This window comes from Diabrotica undecimpunctata, chromosome 4 (assembly GCF_040954645.1).
Source record: "Diabrotica undecimpunctata isolate CICGRU chromosome 4, icDiaUnde3, whole genome shotgun sequence".
NCBI lineage: Eukaryota > Metazoa > Arthropoda > Insecta > Coleoptera > Chrysomelidae > Diabrotica > Diabrotica undecimpunctata.
Window position 1 is genome coordinate 70864116 of NC_092806.1, and position 20438 is coordinate 70884553.

A 20438-nucleotide genomic window follows, 5' to 3' on the forward strand; every position below is an offset into this window, starting at 1 on the left:
TCTTCAAACAAACCATCTTCCATATTGTCGATACGTTCCTGAAAGTATACTTGAGAATGACAACTACAAGCTATACTGGGACCGCACTGTGCTCAAAGACCAAACAGTGGCACATAATAGATCAAATCGTATACTAGTTAATAAACTAAAGAGACAAACAATATTAATTGATGTAGCGATACCCAACAACAGTAATATCGCCAAGTACAGAGATCTGGAAATTCAAATACGAAGACAGTGGAGAATTTAAAGTACCCAGACAATACCTATTATTTTCTCTACTACTGGAGTCATTCCAAAGAACCTCCTAGAAAACATAAAAAAGCTAGGTCTGAATGAACATCTCTACAAGACCATGCGGAAACTGTACTACTGTCAACGTCCAGATGTGTACGAAAATTTTTGGGAGATACTCCAGCATACCAAATCACCTAGGGCTCGATAACATGGAAAGAGTCCCACCAGAGCTCAATCCTTTTGATACCGTAAGTATCTGGGATGAGTGAATTTTCCCCTTAGAGGAAGTGTGAGCCGTATGGCTAGATCTGGACCCAAATAAAATAAAACAAGTATGGATTAAATATATTGAAGACCTTTTCATGTACACAAGAACGTAACCAACACAAATTGATAGCGATGAAGTTCCAATAATATTAAAATCTGAAGTTCAACATGCTATAAACAACTCAAAATCTGGCAGAGCCCCAGGGCCAGATAAAGATTAAAATTATAGAAAAAGACAATTTAAGCACAATAAATATACTCTTTAACATATACAAATTTGGTGAGATACCTACAGAATGGCTACTATCGACCTTTGTTCTGCTACCAAAAACCAAAAATCTCAAACACTGTAATGACTATAGACTGATCAGATTAATGTCACAATTATTGAAAACATTTTTAAAGCTTATACATGTAAGAGTATTTATTCAGAAAGTGTGAAGCGGATGTGAGTAATAAACAGTTTGGCTTTCGTAATGGCTTAGGAATAGTAGAAGCTCTGTATAGTTTCACAACTCTTGTTTAAAAATGTCAAGACTAACAAACGATCTTTTGGTCGCATTTATAGACTATGAGAAAATTGGAACAAACAGGCTGTGGTAACATTAAATGGACATAGCATAGATGCGCGACGGATAAGTATATATATGAGACAAGGCTTTATACTTTTATCATTACTATTTAATATATACTCCGAAGAGTTATTTACACAAGCACTTAAAAACTGTACAAAAGGAATCAAGATAAATGGTGAAAATATCCACTGATCCAAAATTATTGTCATCATAGTGTCTTGTAAAGAATTTCCAATCTCCGAAAATTTTGAATAACGCTGGGCCCATAACGGTTTCTTAATATTGTTCTGAAGCTATTTTCTTGTGGCATTTTAAATTAGATACTATTTTAGTGGGAATAAGCCACAATTGAAGGTTAAAATAAGTTTATTGACGTTTTTCGAAAGATTTCCAAAGTGGAAGATCTTTCAGCAAGATCAAGAGGTAGATCTTTCATACGCAACTTGCCAGCGTATTCTTAAGCAAGATTTACATTTTCATCCGTATTGTTTACAAGCCTTCCTTGAAATCACCATAAACGGCTATCCTCAACGGTTAGCCTTCTGTAATTGATTTCTGAACAATCTCAATAATAATGATTATGTATTAGGCAAAACCTTTTTTACTGACGAATGTTGGTTTTATCGTTCTGGGTATACAAATTCTCAGAATATGAGGATGTGGAGTGCAGACAACCCGCATTATTTTATTGAAACTCCTTTATATCCACAGTAACTTAAAGTTTGGGCTGATAAACAAGCGACGTATTGTAGGGCCCATATTTTTCCAAAGGGATGCTAAATGCTTAAAGATACTTTTAAGAAATTTTAACTCCATTTATCAATCAATTAATGCATGATGAATTAATATCACGAAATTGTCAGCAAGACAGGGCTCGAATTCATACAATGCTGCAAAATTTGAAACTTATTATGGACTTTTTCAAAAATAGGGTCATTGTCTAGGATATTTAAATACGTCTATTATATTCCCCCCTCGATTCTGTGATTTGACTGATTACAATTTCTTTCTGTGGCCACATTTTAAAAAATTCGATTTTTAAAACTCCTGTAGCGGATTTGAAAGATCTTGGACACAGAATATAGAATCATATTGAAGAATTAAATAATACTCCGTGGGCCCTTAACAATGTTGTAGACTCAATAAAAAGAAGAGTTACGTTATGTAGAGATATTGGTGGTGTACATATACAACATCTTATTTGATTTTTTTGTTATTGTTACTTATAATTTGGGTATTTTTTTTAAATGATTAAAATTCTGTGGTAAAGGTTTTGGCCGATTTTTTTATGTTTTACAATCTTAATTAAAATTAATCATAAACCATTGATACAAATTCAGATTAAACCAAACGTATTTTTTTGCTTGGATAGCCTTCATGAGAATACTTGTGGATTGCTCGTTAAAAATATCATTCGTTATGCCGACGATACAGTCATTATTACTAAAAGTAAGAATGACCTGCAGACGCTGCTAAACACAATTTGTGATACGGGGAAACGGTTTGGTTTAACAATTAACATAAAGAAAACAAAATCGATAGTTATCAATAAGAGGTGTAAAGTCACAACAAAGATCCAGATTAAAAATGAAGATATTAAGCAAGCAAGTTCCGTCATAGCTGCTCCACAATATTTCAGTAATTCGTTGAGTATCCCGTCTTTACCTGCTGCTTTTCTGTTCTTCACGTTTTAAGTATTTTCCGAACTTCCTGTACATTTATATTAAGTTCTTCATTTGTAGTAATTTCTGGTATTTCCGGTTTTAGCGTCGTCTGTTCTTCTTCTGCATAGAGCTTTTTTAGGTAGTCAATCCACGTATCCTTTTCTATGTGTTTTGGTTCTATTAGTTCCTTTATCCGGTATGGGACAATAAAATGTTATATCCTCTGTATTCTTCTTTATGATGACGAAGATTGTACTGTTAATGTTGACTTAGTGAGAAAGCTGGAAGCTTTTGAGATGTGGCTTTTTAGAAGAATTTTGAAATTACCATGGACCGATCATATTACGAATGAAATCGTGTTGCACAGAATGGGAAGAGACAGGGAACTCTAGACCACTATTAAAAGGAGAAAAACAGCATATTTGGTGAACATACTTAGAAATGAGAAGCACGGGGTATTGCAGCTGCTTATGAAGGGTAAATTGGAATAGAAAAATAGTTCTGGTAGGCGACAAATATCCTGGCTGAAAAACATTCACGACTGGACCGGGTTATTCACACAGACGCTGTAAGAAAAGTGGAAGATGGAGACGATTTTTTAATGGTTATAGCCAACCTTCATTAGTGGAGTCGGCACTAGAAGAAAAATAATTGCAGAATAGTGCTTTCATTTAAAGAAGGTACTTCTGGCTAATTCGATTCCAATTTTGACTTTATTATCGTCTAGCCAGAATCCCAAGTACTTAAATCTCTTTAATATTTCTATGCCCTGATTTACTATCCTTACTCTGACATTATCTGTATCACGTTTGCTGATAACCATGGATTTTGTTTTCTATATATTTATTTTAAGACTAGAGTTCTGACTTATATTATTGACTTTATTTAAATATTAGGAACATGCCGTGTTTTTAATTTATGTATTTATTTCTAAACATTATTTTCAGTTTAAATTTTTCTAATCATTTTTAAATTATGACATAATTCTATTTAATGACTTTCGCAATTTGCTAAATTCGCAGTGACTCATGGCAAAGTTTGCTTTATTTATTATTTATATGTACATTTTCTTGTTCTAGAATACTATATAATTTGTTTCACATAGTGAAATAAATGCTTACATTGTACAAGAATTGCCGGTGACACTCCGTATATCCCCTCGAAGCTGTGTTTATTTACAAAATTCATAACACACCTGCCTACTGCCAGCAGACGCGATATTATTAATTGTTTAAATATTTGTCGTAATGCATATGGTGTAACCTTTATGCTTGCGATAAGAGCGAAAAACTGATAAGCATTGACCCCTGATAAACCTACAGTTCACCTCAATTTACCTATATTGTTGTAGACGTACTGATGTTAGTACCTGTAAACGTTGATTTGTTGGCGAAAAATTTTCGTGTTTCTGTAGTGAAATTCGGTATAATTCGAATCCATGTTTTCGATTGTTTTGCATAGAAAGTAGTGTATGCTTTTGTTTTCGTTTGTTTACATTTTTTAGTGGAAATTATTGAGTCGGGACATTCTAATTAAAGGTAGTATATACGCAATATATATAAATGTATTAAGTGCATACAAGTAAAATTATTGTTGATTCATTAATATTAACTATCGTCTAATGTTACTAATGTTATGTGATTTTATATATCGTTTTTATCTGCATTTTATTATTTTTCTTCTTTTGCTCTTTCTTAGTCACCTATTGTTACAAAAAAAATATATGTAGTCTAAGATTATTATTTATTTCATTGTTGTTTAGATATTACATTCTAGATAAGGAACTCGGACATTAATTTACGTTATCTTAAAGAAAGCCAACAATTGAATTTCTCTATTTAACCATATTATTAAAGAACGTCGTCTTTTTAAAGTCGTTTTATCCATGATCAGTCTATTGATCAGAATGATTTAAACGTTGCACTTTCAATTTTAACAAAACTATATCTAATCTAAAAATGTAAATTATACGATTATTAGAATAGTATAGCAAATAAAAATGCCTAATATTAATGAAAGAAGATGGTAGAACTGTACCAATTAGAAATAGGAAACAAGTATATCAATGTTTCTTATGTCATGTTTAAAAGACATTCTCCTTTTGTCAGATCCACGTGCGTTTTCTGTATTTTCTTTTAATCACTAGGTGAAGTGAACTTCAAATAGTTTTTAAAATTTACTTAAAATTAGAAATGTTTTTTACATTTTTTGTACTAAGTAGTGTATATTGTGTACTTGTCATAATGTGTTTATTTACGTTTTTATTATAGCTCAGGGAACTAACGATTTTCCCATGACACTCGTTAATACAGGTATCTATCAACTGCGTTTGATAAATTTGAAGATAACAATACATAATAAACACAATATGCAAAAGATTAAACGTAATTTTTTCCTTTTAAACAATATATAAACAATGTAAGATCATATTTCATTTTAAATACCAAAGGTGAAGACCGGTAAATTATCTAGAAAAGTGTGTCTCTTTTCTAAATAATTTACCGGTCTTTTACTGAAAAAGCATAGAAAATCTGTTAAAATTAGAGTTTGTAAAGTTATTTTTGTTAATTTGTTGTATATATTGCAAAAATAGCTTCAAAAGTCGATATTTTGAAAATTAATAATAATTTTTCTAAAAATGTATAAAAAAACTTTAATATCGCGTTTGAATAAGGACAATATCACAAATATAGTTTTCAAAAATTTTAAGAAGTTTCACTAAATAGTTATTACAAAATTGTAATTGTTTATCCCAAGAAGCTTTTATCTACTACGTTCTTATGGTATATATACTACTATATAAACTATTACGATTTACGTAAATTCTAAAAGCACTAGATTAAAGAAAAAAGCTTATTTAACACGTTAATCGCCATGTGACCCGACATCTGAGTCTCAATAAAATTATACTACCACGTCCTTTGACCCATATATGGGCTTCACGACTTGTTATCGTTTTCGACTCTGTGAACCGCCGTCTAGTTCTTGCTTGACATTGCTTCATGTGGGATATTAAAGTAAGGAGCCTGGCCGCCCCAAACAGCTTTTGGCCTGGGATTTTTCTATTTTTGGTTCGACTGATATGCATAACAAATATTCGCAAAAAAAAAGTTTTTAAGTTTTTAATTAGTATTTAATGTAATATCAGAAATTAATTACAGCTAATTTAGAAACTGAAACATGGTATCACATGAACGTCTAAATATAAACAACTAAAAATAAGTACAAACATTATTTTTGACACTTATGAACGTCGAAAAAACATGACAAATAGTAAAATTTGTTGCAAGCTACACAAGAAAACTTCGACTTCTTTGCCTTTAGCTGTGCTTGTTTTCGACCTTCATTACTGCAGATTTTTTCGTAGCAAATAAAACATCTACGGCGGTTTCCTCTAATACATGTTGTTATGTGTGGCTTCCATGTGCTTTGTGTTTTCTGCTTCCATGTAATTCAGTTTCAATAAACTCTGAACAATTTCTTCTCTGAACTCTGTTATAGATATGTGTCCTTTTGTTACCATCTTGTAAAGAATATATGCGTTTACTATAGAAGTTCCTAGTATCAGTTCAAACACAAGCTTGCGATACCACTTGATTCCCTTCCTCAAGGGCGTAGACTACGACTTCAGTTGATCAGATAAATCAATGAACGATTTACTGTCATTGTAATCGCATATTAGTGTGGGTTTGTCAATTTCTTCACTTCGTCGTTGAACTTTGGTTGTGTTTGCTGTATAACAAGTACTCAGAGTAAGTACCTCCCGTTTGTCTTGCCACTTTAGGACAACCACTCCGTTGTGTTCTCTAGCAATAACCTCTCCCTTTTTTAGCTTCTTGGTGGTCACTTCTACGGGATTGAGCTTTCTGTTTTTTCTGAGGGTGCCGACTAGGTAAGTTTCTTGCTTTAGAAGCTCCTGTGCCAAACCAACGCTAATATAGTAATTGTCCGTAAAAAGAAGTCTTGGCGAAGAAGTGGTTCCATAAGTTCGAGGATAATCTTTGCTGATGCGCTCATATTTGGATCCTTGTCATTTCCAGTGTAAACTTTCAGGTTGTATGTATATCCTCTTTATTCCGAACGTGAAACGTTTATTTTTTATATACTGTTGGAACAGTAGACGGCTTATAAATGGAACTATACTCTCGTCTATGCAAATTTCTCGTTCCGGAACATAACTTTCTTTGAATTTGTCAATAATTAGTGTCAGCAAAGGACGTAATTTTGCAAAACGATCGCCAGGAATAGCTTCTTCGTTATTGCTAAAATGCAGCAAACGCAGTAACATCTCAAAACGATTCCTGGACATCTTTCGGAAGAATTTAGTTGAATACAGTGGGCTTTTTCTCCAATAATCTGGAATTTTAGGATATTTTGCCAAGCCCATCCATAAACAAATTGCAAAGAATAAGGTAATTTCTTCCGCATCAGTGTCTTTCCATCTATGCAATCTAGAATGTTGCGTAATTCCTTTACTGATGCTTTGTTGCGCATAACTATTTGTTTCGGTTACTATTTCGGTTAAGATTTACTACATATTCATTAAAGAATATTGTAAAAAAATCGACAGGGGTCTTACCCAGATAGGATTCCCTAATCTTATCAGAGGGGCCTACGGAACCTACGGAGAAATCAAATTTCCTTAGAGATGTTCCCGTAACTGTAGACCAAGTTGCATCCTCTGTTATTACATCAGGATCATCATTGTCCGAGTTGTTGTTATCGATCGTGCAATATTTCATAATAACTGCCTCTATAGTATCTTCTACAGACAAATTTATATTCGGCGGTTGAGAAATTTCTTTGGATGTTGAAGGAATGGCTCCATCATGAACTTGACTTGCTTTTGGCTTAGATGTCAATGAAATACTTTCTGGCTTAAAAAATAACTTAGATAATACTACGTAAAAAAATGGTAAATAATTTGTGCATGTAATACAGTTAAAAAAATCCATCATATTTTTGAAGAGAAAAAATTAAAATGTTACCTTTTGAATCTTTTATGCGGCCTAAAATCTTCATCTAAAGAATATTCATGATCAGATTCAGGATTGTATCCATCTGATGACCCACCTTGAAAAGGTTCATCTTCCGATTCAGACAAAATTTCACTCCAAAGTTTTTGTAATTGTGCTTGATTTTTTTCGTAATTACCACTCATTTTCACTTTCACTTTCAATAGAGCGTCCTCTCAGTATCAAATAAGAAAACGTAATAAACAACTGACGTTAGTGGCGACACCCGTATGCTGTTCGAGACTATAAACAAGTCAAAACAAGTCAGGTGAAGCAAGCCTGAATAATGCGTGAACCCGCGTTTGGGTCTCAGGGCCTCACGGATACATAGGCTCTGAGAACCAAACGTTGGTTCACACTTTAAAATTGTTTTTTTTATGTGAAAAAATATCTCAAAAAATTGTTTGTCAATTATTACATAGTATTTTAAAGTTATCAATATAAATATCTTTAAAGAGAGTTTTGGCCTGAGTGGAAAAATTTTAGTATTTGACGTGGGCGATTAACGTGTTAATCAAATTAAATTGTTTAACAATTAAAAAGTTTGTATTAAATTTTGTAAAATAGGTTTGCAAAAGTACTGTGATGCATTAATTGTTTTAAACTTTTAATGTTTAAATATAAATAAAAATTAAACGAAAAAACGGAAAAGAAGGGGAAAAACCTAGTACTGACAAATCACGTTTGTCATGTGGAAGAGCATGTAATTAAAAACAATTATAGTAAAAGTTATAATATAAAAGCTAAAGTCATCAGGCAAGCTGAAGTTGGCTTGAAGTCTTATGAAATATCTTTAAAGGTATATTATTTATATTTTTAATATTTCAATTGCATCAAAATGAGATTATGTGATATTTTCATATTAATAGCACGAATCCATCTTTTTCTTTTCTCTAATTTATATGTAATTTTTGGAAACCTATAACAACTACACTTACTATTTTTGCTACTATTAGCACAATTAAATACACGACATGTATTTGCACCCATTTTTGATCAAATTTATGATTAAAAAGATACGTCCAATTTTGTCATTTCGCCGCTACACACGCTGGCATCGTTTCAAGGTACCCCTAACATGGTTACGCACGGAGCGAATAGGAAGATTACAAATAAATAGAAGAAGAATAAATTGTCACATAGAAAATTAAATTGACAATTATTTAATATATTTCACTAAACTCTAATTTAAGATTACCACAGGAGACACCACCCAACAAGAAGCGAAACGAAGGGCTTTTTCGCAATCCAAATTTCTGTGAGGATCCGCCATGGTTTAAATAGTATATTGTCAACATATAAAAACTTACGTTTGTTTACGTATTGAGGAGTATTGTCTCGTGTGTGTTGTTTAACCTTACGTTCATCGGGTGTGGTCTGTGAGTCTACGACAAAATAAAAATTTTGGATAATTCTCTCATTTTATTTTTTTAAATTTCTACCTTTTCAGTACCTTCCTAGAAACTAAATACCATTCGTTTTTTTTATACAAAACTGTTTTTGAAATTTCTAAACAGCTGCTGCATGGCCGTTTGTCCTGACAGACCCCACCCGATCAAATGTGTAACAATATTTGCACTGCTTCTTAGTTGTATTTTTCTTGCATGTTTCACTTGGCCAGAAATAACGCAAATTAAAAATAGACAGGTATATTCTTCAGTTTTTGCATTTAGCAACGATATGACTGCCGTATCATATATACCAAAGAAAGGAAAAAATGTGATGTAGACAGGATGATCACATCATATAATGTTTCCAGAAATACGAAACGTTGGCCAATGGTAGTAGTTTATAATCTCCTTAATCTCGCAGCAATTAATGCATTTGTAATTTACAAACGCAACAACCCAGATGGAGAATTTTCCAAAACGCGAAGATTATTCCAAAAAAACCTAGGTATGGAATTGGTACAGGAGAGTATACGACGGAGAGCAGTTGGCACGCATTTGACAAAAGCTGTGCGTGCTTCTGCCTTGAGACTCTCAGGCATTGAGGTCGACGTTGTATCAGAGCCCCAGCCAGGTAAGAGAGGAAAGTGTAAATATTGCAAAAGACGCAAAACTCGCTTTTTTTGCAAGATTTGCCAATCTTGGCTATGTATGGACCACATAATGGCATGCTGCAAAGACTGCTTAGAAAATTTGACCACCAAAGTTTGACCACTGTAGTTTGTGTCCACAATTTAATTTTTTAGTTTATTTATGTTTTTGTAGTACTTTGTTTGTTTCTAATTAAAGTTATAAATGTTTTTTTTTGTTTTTTTCATTATTTAGTCGCTGTTCACAATTTGAAAAAATATGCGTTGAAATTGTAAACATTTTTAAAATTTACCTAATACAACTCAAAAAAAATTTGGAATTGTTTCTGTAATAAACATTATATAGTAAATGATTTGTTTAAAACACGTTGATGCGAAATTAGCAATAAAATGTATGCTGTTGCTCGTGAGGCTGTATTTTATTTTGGTCCTCACAGACCACACCCTACCGAAAGTGTTTCAGAATGGTTACCCGATGAACGGAGGTTTCAAACGGATGAACTCAAAAAATCGAGTTTTGAAGTCACTTTTGCAATAATTAATCATCAAATTAATAAAAATAAGTTTACAAATACTCATTTTGAAAGATTTTCTATGCTTTTTCCGGTCTTCACCTTTAGTATTTAAAATCAAATAGCGAACTTACACTGTTTATATAGTTTAAATGTAAGTGAAAAATTTATCAAAAGCAGTTAGATACTTGTATCAAAGAGTGCCAAAAAGAAGGCTGTTTATTTGTTAATTTCGATGTTCTATAAGTAAAGTGAATTTTAAATACATAGTGTTTAAAGTTTACTTAAAACAAGAAATGTTTTCTTCATTTTTTTGTACATAGTATACAGTACACAGTCACATTTCTTTCGGATGTCTCCATTAATTCATCGATATAATTGGTTAAGAATATGTTGATATTCAATTCGTATTACTTATCGAATACCTACTGTTTTTGCTAATTTTTCTACTACAAGTCTTTATCGGTAGAATTAGTTGAAATTTTGTTAATTTATTTTTATTGTTGTATTTTTTTAAATGGATTTTAAAGTTGTTACTTAACAGTAATTAGATAAAAATAGAGCCTTTCTTTATGGCGGTTAAGACCTAGGGGATTTAAATAAAATACAATTATAAGATTAACTAATTACCATTATTTCAAATAAAACTCAAACTTAGGTATATACAAAATTCTTAACTAGTATGAAAGACCTGATTGACAATATTTCTCCATTCACTTCTGTTTTGTGCGTTACTTGTCTAGTCCCTCCCCTTTACGTGTTTAAGGTCTTTATCCACTTTAATATTCCACCTCGTTCTGGGCCTACCTCTTCTTCTGGGACCAATTAGTTTCCTGGTCATAACTAGTTCTTGTTTTGCATTTTGTTCGCTGCTATTATTTCTGCATATTACTTATCTTACTTGCCTTGTCTTACTTATCTAGTCCCTCACCTTTACGTGTTTAAGGTCTTTATCCACTTTAATATTCCACCTAGTTCTGGGCCTACCTCTTCTTCTGGGACCAATTAGTTTCCTGGTCATAACTAGTTTTTTGTTTTGCATTTTGTTAGCTGCTATTATTTCTGCATATCAGAACCACTCATCCTTTGTGACTTGACGAACCTGATGATGATATGTTCTTTGTACACAGTCATTAATAAGTTGTTGGTTCTTCTCCCCAATGTCTTCTGTCTTCCTTCCTCCGAATCTTATTCTTAAGGTGCCGTGTCCGTATTCGTGACTGTGTCCGATGTTGGCCATCATCATGTTTACAATTTCCTGAAACCGTTCTCTATCTGCTGTTGTGCGAAATAATTGTTCTACTGTGGTAACATATCTTTGTCTAATATAACGCAGCCATTAAAGTTTCTTTCGACCGATCCATCTCTTTCCTTTCACTTTTACTTGTATTATAAGGCGAAGTAAATGTTATTTGGGTCCTCTAATTATATGGCCGAAGTCCTTCCAATACGCGTCTCAATATTTTTCTTTCCCATTTTTCCAGAGTATTTTCTTCCTTATTATTTACTGCCCATCCCTGCAAGCATGTTACTGTGAGTCTAATTACTGTTTTATATATTCGAAGTTTGCCTTGTCTAGAAACATATTTTGAATTTATTTGGGCTTTTAAACTGCCCAATTTTTTATTTTCTTTCGCTATTCTGGCATCGAGCTTTCATTTCTCTTTCTCATATTCATAGAATACGACACCCAGGTATTTAAAATTGTTCACCTTTTAAAACTATATCTTTCACTATTTACAGATTATAAACTAAAATCTTCATGTTTTTTTTTTGTCTGCTGTGATTTCTACCTTCCCATGATCATGTATTGGTTGTGTCTTCATTTCGCTCTAATCCGAACTTTTGTGCTCTGATTATTGCCATACTTAAAATCATTTATCTTGGAAAAAGTTTTTCATTGTACCTTATTGGTATTAGCAAATTTTAATATAATGCATGATATCCTACCAGTTTTTTTTCTAATACATGTTTTAGCATAACTATTATTATGCTAAACATTATGTTTATATGGGATCAGGTTATAATTGTAATGAAAATTAGATTTTTAAATACTGTTTGACGTTATGATTTCTACTCCGGAAATCGTTTTCAAAAAATATTATTTGAGAAATTGTGCGAAAAATATAACCAACAAGTTGTTAAGCGTGTTATATTTTTTAAATCTAACGGTTTACAGGGATGTAGAGTTGTGTTATAGAGGTAGAACCTCTCATCGGAACGACCACATCGAGCGTCATAGACGGGAGATGGTTGTTGATAACTGTTCCTCATAAGACAACTAACTCTCACTGATGGCTCCTGCGTGCCACACTCCAGGCAACTACGTCGGCCTGCAGGCTAAACTAAAGGAGGTTAGCTAGATATGGCGGTATAAGCAATCCTCCGTTTACTGGCCAACAGCTTCGGGTGGAGAAGCTATAAACGGTAGGACAACCCTTTGTCCTGGAGTTGGGAAACTGGCTTCAAAGGCAGAAGAACCGTGGAAGCGGTCAACGGCATAGAGATGAGGAAGAAAGATTGGGATGAGACACCTTATTAATGATTCGGATTGGATAAGTCCTAGTAGAATCAAATGGCTATGCTTGCAGCGAAATTCAATTCCAGAGTAAGTACCAGTCAGTTTTGACCAACATAACTTGCTTAACAACTTGCTGGTTATACTTTTTACACAATTTTTAGAATATTTTTTTTGAAATCGAAACGTCAAGCAGTTTTTACTATTTAAATGGGAATAAGCCACAATTAACGGTTAAAGTATAGTGGAAATTGACGTTTCAATTTCCATTTCGAAAATCGTTCTCAAAATACAAACATTAGTAAATTAAACAAATTTTGTTTTTTGTTACTTGGTGAAAAATTCTTCTAATAATTTAATTTTATCTGACTCATTTATATTGACAATTCAGACATACATTATACATTTTAAAGTAGACGACTTTAAAATGATATTGCTAATATTTTTGAGTTGCGTTCCCGGGACCTCTTTTCTTGTAAAATAGTTCATTGGATTAGATGAAATCAACTTTAACTTGAGAATACGTCAGAAAAAATCATAGCATGTAATTCGTCATTAAAAAGACTATGAACTACAGAGTATTGACTACATTTCCGCGAGAGTTATGTAAATAAATCCAAGACCAAACAAGAGATATTCAAGTCCCTATATATTCGTAATCATCAGTGATTACGAAGATGAACTTATTTAAGACTTCTATGAGGAAATCCAAAAAAGTAAGAACTAGCCTAGAGATAATCTGATAATGAGAGATTTTGACGACAAACTCAAAAAAAAAAAGGACGAACGCGAAGTTCTAATCACAAATTTTGAAATCGGAGTAAAAAGCGAAAGAGGCAAAATGCTGACAAATTTCTGTTGTAATACAAACTATTCGCAATGAATACCTTTTTTAGAAAAAACAGAATAGTAAATGAACGCTGGTTAGTCCAGATGGCAGAACTAGAAGTTAATATGCTCTACGAGCTAGAGAGTATAATACACCTACAAAACCTACAAAACTAAACAAAAAAAAAATGTTTAATTTACTAATGTTTGTATTTTAAGAACGATTTCCGAAGTGGAAATTGAAACGTCAATAAAATTAATTTAACCTTTTATTGTGGCTTATTCCCATTTAAATAGTACTTATTTTTAGAAATCTATAAAATATACTTAAATATTTTTCCTAAACTCAATGCTCTTTTATAACAGTATTTAATGAAAAAAGAGCTTCCTAGGTACCCACACCATTTTGGAAGCCAAACTGCTTGTCACCAGTTATCCCCTCACAAAGTTTATATATACGACGATGCAATATTTTTATAAAAATTTTGAGCGGTTGATTCATTAAACTGATAAGTCGAAAGTATGGTATTTCTGTTCTTGGAAATAGTTATAAATATTGATTCTAACCAGTTGTCTGATAATTTGTCGCTGTCGTATATCTTGTTAAAGAAGTAGATGATAATCGTAACACACTCATTATCTAATAGTTGTAACAATTCAGCAGGTATTTCGTCAAGACGAGAAGCCTTTCTTCTGAACTACTGAGAATAAAATCGATGGGCCTGTATCTCAGTTAGATGTAATTTTCCCATTCAGTACAGCGCTGTTTAATATTACTTACTTAAAATTCTACCACCAGAGTCTTGTAATATATTTTGCCAGTAAATTCTGCTTTTGTCTGTTAATTCTTTTATTTTTTGTGCAAATGAAAGATTTTGTGTCGTTGCTCCAGTTTCTCAATTTCTAAACAGGATTCTTGTTACCATCAGTCTTTTGCTACTTTCATTCTAAGTGTCTAATTTCGTGGAACTTGTTGTTAATTTCTAAAGAAACCTTATTTAGGGTGCATGGGTCTTGAAGTACATCTAGTAATATTTTTAAGGTTTTCTGATTTTTACAGACTCTTTTTATTTTAACTGTGATTGTGGAGCACAGTAAAGTATGGTCTGACCGAATATTGGCCCCTGGGTAAGTCTTGACCGATTTTATGCAGTTTTTAAATCGTACATTGACTGCTATATAATCAATTTAATTTCTTACAGTATTGTCCCAGTTGAGAGTATTGAGTGTTGAGTGTTTAAGAGTAAACTTCTGTTACAAGTTGGTAAAATGTTTTAATTGCGCTATTTTCTTTATCTGCAGTTGGTGCTTATAATTCGGTATCTAGCTATTTGAATTACCATTACTCGATCTGATCGTGGGACCAATTTTCTTACATATTTTGCAAGCAATTTTCCTCAAGTAATGGGATTAGGACATTATTGTTTCAGTACAAGAGTTCAGAGAGAATTAAGGCTTGCGTATGGCAGGATCGCATTCCTGAAGTAGGTCTGTCCTTTAATAGAATTGCGGAAAACAATACTTACCCGTGTAAGTAGAATCATATAACAAGAAAAGAAAGTTTTGGCTGGTACAAAAATCGACCATGGGATCAACTCACTTATCTCTGCTATCACATCCGTTTTTTACCAAAACCAATTTTTTGAGCTCGTGATCCTAGCTCGTTTTCTGCCCAAACGGAAAAAATCTTTGAACTGTACAATATGTGTCATTATACAGAAAGTGACCAAGTTGTTTGGTTAGCTCATGTAGGTTATCTTCTGACCAAGCTGATAGATTGAGTTAGTTCGCCCGTTAGCTTGGTGCTAAAAATGACTTTCCGGCTTGGATCTTTTTATAACAAAAGATATAGGTAGTCTTATAAAAATAGTATAATAGAAATTGACGTTTTGGTAGAATGGCTACTTTTTGCATAAAGCCAACTAACAACGGATATGTAGGCAGCAACATAAAGTATTTAAAATTTTTAAATTGTTGTTAATAAAGTTTAATAAACCTATTTTTCCTCTTTTTCGTTAATCTTCTACATACAAAAAATTAGGTATGCCTGTATAAAAAATAAAACTTGCCCTTGTCAATAACCTCTATCGTATGAGAATAATTAAAAGTTAAGGATATCAAAATTATCTTATTACTCTAAGGTGTTTATTCTTTAGATTAAAAAGATTGTAATTTGACAATTATATGCACTCTTGAACTCGAAGAACTCCGTATCAGACTGATCGTACTCATCTATTAATAGTGTGATATATATTTGTGGTCAGAATATATGTTTCATTTTCCGTGAAAGGTGTCAGCTATTTCGAAACGAAACATTTTTAGATTAGACTGAGAGTGAGAGGTCGACGCAGGTCATATTCTACGTTTAACTTTAACCTATGTACTCTCTGAAAAAGATGCTACCGTTCGCCTGAAAATGAATTAGTTTTCAGTCGTGGACAAATTTTCATGTAATTAAGTCAGTTAGGCAGGAAAAGTTGTGCTATAATTTTCTAAATAGTGCTATATGCTTGTAAATTATGTCGGTGATGTTAATTTGATTAGTAAGTTTCCAATATTAGTAATGTATTTTGACTGCCCTATGATAAAATCTAGTCTATAAATATTTTTTAATAAATCCTAATACACAGTCATCATCCTGTGATATCTTTTTAAATTTTCCAAATCATTTTGTTTTACTCACTAAACTTTTACCGGACCTCTGTAATGCCTTTGCTATTACCTATTTAGAACTATTTTATTTCATTAGGAAGTCTCCAAAATCTACACAGCTGATATGATGTTCTATTTTGATAGTTTATTAAAAACAATTTATGTTATGTTAAGATTTTTTAATGTTGTGTTATTAAAAAACATTAGTAGTTTCCTACTCCTTATATACTTTAATAAATATTATAATAAATATATATATATATATATATATATATATATATATATATATATATATATATATATATATATATATATATATATATATATAAGCTATACGTTCACGAAGAAGCTGAAGCTGTTTTCACTTGAAGAGCTGCCTCTAGTTCTTTTACCTGGTGTATCAACTCCGTTATAACTCTTAACAGATTGCTCTTCTCTCTTCTCATTATGTGTTACCATCTAGTTCTTTGTGCGTTTATTGCTTTAACTATGTTTTCTTGACCCATCCATTTCGTGATTCAACCATTGTCTTGCATCCTCTTCGTTTTCCCTTTTTGGTCCCAGTATTTTTCTCATAATCTTTCTCTCGAAAACTTTCAATTGCTCTTCTTCTCTTGCTGTTAATGTAAATGTTTCTGCAGCATATACTACTATTGATCTTATGGTTGTTTTTTAGATTTTCATTTTTGTGTTTTGGCTTATCTTTTTATCTTTAAACTTTTTTTATTTCCATAGAACGCTGCATTTCCCGCTGGATTCTTCTTTTCATATCTACACTTTCATTTCTTCTGTTGACTAGTACTCCTAAATAGTTGAATGTTTCAACCTCTTTGAAGAGCATGCAATAAAGAAAACATAAATGGATGGGTGACAAAACGGAAACAGGAGTGGAACGAACACATTAGTAGAATTAGTACGAATAGCACAAGATAAGTCACCAAATAGACGAAGAAGTATTATCAGACCAGGAAAAAACATGGTGCGATAATTTAAAACCTTTTATTAGGTTAATATTGAAGAAGAAACAGGTATTAAAGTCTAGATAAAAGAAAGAAGAAGAAGAAGAAACTTTTTGAAACTGTGTGCACTTATTGTCAGTTCTGTCATTTGTGTCTTCTTTTACCTGCTTACGTTCATGTATTTTGTTATGACTGCATATCGTATTTTTTGTACTGCATTCTTGTTTATAGTTCATGCGTTTGACAGCTTTTTTATTATCTTGTCTAGTGATAGAATAAATAGTACTCCATTTTTTATTTTTATTATTCCTATTCTTTCTCTTCCCGTGTCTATTGTTGCTTGAGAATTTCGCATTCTCATTTCTATTATTTTTATAATTTTATTTGGTATATTACTCTCTTGTAAGTCTTGGACCATTTTTCTTCTGTTTAGTTTATCAAACGCCTGTTTGAAATCTAGGAAAAGTATATGCGTTTCTCCGTCGTACTCATACGTTTTCTCTATCACTTGTTTTAGAGTAGGTATAGCGTATATCGTGGATCTTCTTTTTCTAAAACCGTACTGGTAATCTCCTATGCTTTGTTCTGTATATATTGTTAGTCTGTCTCTAATTATTATACCAGTAATTACTTTATATATTACATTCAGTAAATTAATTGCTCGGTAGTTTTTGCATATTCTATTATCTCCATGTTTTGGGATTCTCACTATAATTCCCTTCTTCCATTCTTCGGGCATTATTTCTTTACTTCATATATTCTGTATTCGTTCATAAATCTTTCTGTTTAGTGCCTCCCCACCGTATTTTATAAGTTCTGCATATATTCCGTCTTCTCCCGCCGTTTTCCCGTTTTTAAGTTGCATGCATATTTTCTCTTTCACTTCTGCATATTTCAATTCTTCTTCTTCTTTATTTGTTCCGTGTTCGTTCTGCTATTTTTCTGCTTCTATAGCTATATTAGTTGTCCGTTTTCGGTTACCTAGTTTTATGTAATGGTGCAATGGTTTTGAGTTGTGTCTTTTATTTTCTGTTTCTTTCTTGCTCATAATTTCTTCTACTTTTTGATTTTTTTTCGATATAAATAGTTTCTTTGTCTTTTGTTTTTAATCTTTGTATTTTCCTATTTCCTCTTCTTTGTTTGTGCGTAACCATTTCAATCTTGTTTTATTTTTTCACTGCTAATTTGCACTTATCGTCAAACCAATTATTTTTTCTTTTATTTTGCATCTTGCCAACCACTTTTTCTGTGGCATTGTTCCTGCAATGCGGTATTTAAAAGATATTTAACAATATTGCTGCATTCCATGAAGATCTCGATAGTATAAGTTGATTTTTTTCATTAGAAATCAGTATTCTACTTCTACTTAGCCAAGTAACATATAGTGTGGTATATCATACAGCACAATATCCGCTTTCTTTCACTTTAGTTGGGTAGTATGCTGGCTACTATATTCGAATAGATTTATTGACAACAATATTCTACTTGTAGTCCATTTTATATACCATATCATCCTCACAACGTTCTTTAACCTTCGCGTTTTCTGTCAGAATCACGTGTACCTTGGATATTTCCTTGAATAATTAGATGCAAGTTCATATTTTTCGGAATTTTTCATAATGTGACCAAAATATTTTAGCTTGCATCATTTTTAATATTGATCAGTTATGTTGTTTCGTTCATCTTGAAAGGTATAGCCACATCTCGAAAGCTTCCAAATATTCAACCTAAGTCTCACGTAGCTTCGACATCTCTACTCTGTATCATCCTTCTCATTCCTTGAGCCCTTGTCAGGGGGTAGTGACACTATAAATATTGTTATGCGATCCTGTGCCAGATGGACGACTTCATGTAAGGATATTCCCACCAGAGTCTTCATTTGGTCTGCCCATCGTGTAGGAAATATTCCTTTCGGTCTTCAATCTTCTACCTTTCCTTCTAGTACCAATAGCTCCATAGTCCCTGTTCTTTTGGCTTTTTGGACGAAGTAATTTAAGTATGCTCGGTTTACTTTTCTAATAGTTTGTATTTTATATTAAATTCTTCCAGAATTGACAGGTTGGTTCTGTGTTCTATCCAGGACATGCGTAGAATTCTTTCCATATTTCGAAGGCTTTGATCTAACTTCTATCTATTTTTTTTGAGAGTCTATGTTTTATCTGCGCATGCGGCAATTAAAAAAATAAAGGCATTAACAAACCTTACCTTAGTATTTCTTGTTCGGTATTTCCATATTTCAATTAATTTAGCTGTTAAAGTTCGGGCCATTGCTAGTCTAAATTATACAAATATGTGTACTAGTTCGGAATTCGCCACTTAATGTATGTGCGGTAGATTATTATTAGCCCTGTTTTCGATCATTGTTTTTGTTTTTCCAGTGTTGATCGAAAGTCCAAATTTTTTGCTTATCCGGCTTAGCGATTTGGTGATAGTAGTCATTTCGACATCATTCGCTGTTAAAATATAAGTATGTCATGAGCGCATCGTAGCTTATTAATTTTTCTGCCTCGTATACCCTCCCATCTCATTCGTATAGTACATACTTTCTTCATTATATATTCAGAATATATGTTAAATATTGTTTTTATTTTTTATATTATTTTTATATTTTGTTTTTATATGCAAAAGAGCATACGTGCCTAAGTTGTTGAGGGGTTATGTCTTTTTGCAATTGACGGTTCACTTAGCTAGCAGGCAACAGCCATGCTTTTGGCTAAAAAATCTGAGAGTGGATTTTCTGTACTCGGGTCATCAAATTCTGATTATTTTGCGTGTGTTTGCATTATTTATATATGTATTATGCATTTAAGTATATGTGTTCGTGTATTGTATTTGTGTGTTGTGTGTTGCATATATTGTGTATGATTGTAGACGATGTATCTTTAACTTTCTTAATCCACTATTGTTAATATACCCTTGTTGACTTTTTATTTTACTATTGACAAACAAAAAAAACTGTGGAATGCAAGAATGCAGTGGAAGAGGCCTATTGGAAGACCGAGCACGCGATGAAATCTCTTTGGTATTCAATAGTGGAGGAGAATGGTTACAGACCATAACGAATGGAGAGGTTTGATGAGCGAGGCCAGGGCTCGAATTGGGCTGTAGAGCCATGGGATGGATGGATTGGCAAACAAAGCTTCTGCTAATGTATTCTGCTAATGTATTTTTTA

General features: G+C 32.5%; 1 protein-coding gene across 3 annotated transcripts in view; it reads left to right on the forward strand.

Annotated features, from left to right (window-relative positions):
* The first annotated feature begins 4105 nt into the window (after nt 1-4105).
* Nucleotides 4106-20438, forward strand: part of Samuel (SAM-motif ubiquitously expressed punctatedly localized protein) — a 626277-nt gene continuing 609944 nt past the window's right edge. For 2 of the 3 annotated variants that reach the window (XM_072529705.1, XM_072529707.1), the window contains exon 1: nt 4106-4281. The gene's annotated coding sequence lies outside the window, so the exon portion shown is untranslated. Of the gene's footprint in view, nt 4282-16144; nt 16198-20438 lie in introns of those variants that run through there. The other variant, XM_072529706.1, reaches the window with a different exon arrangement.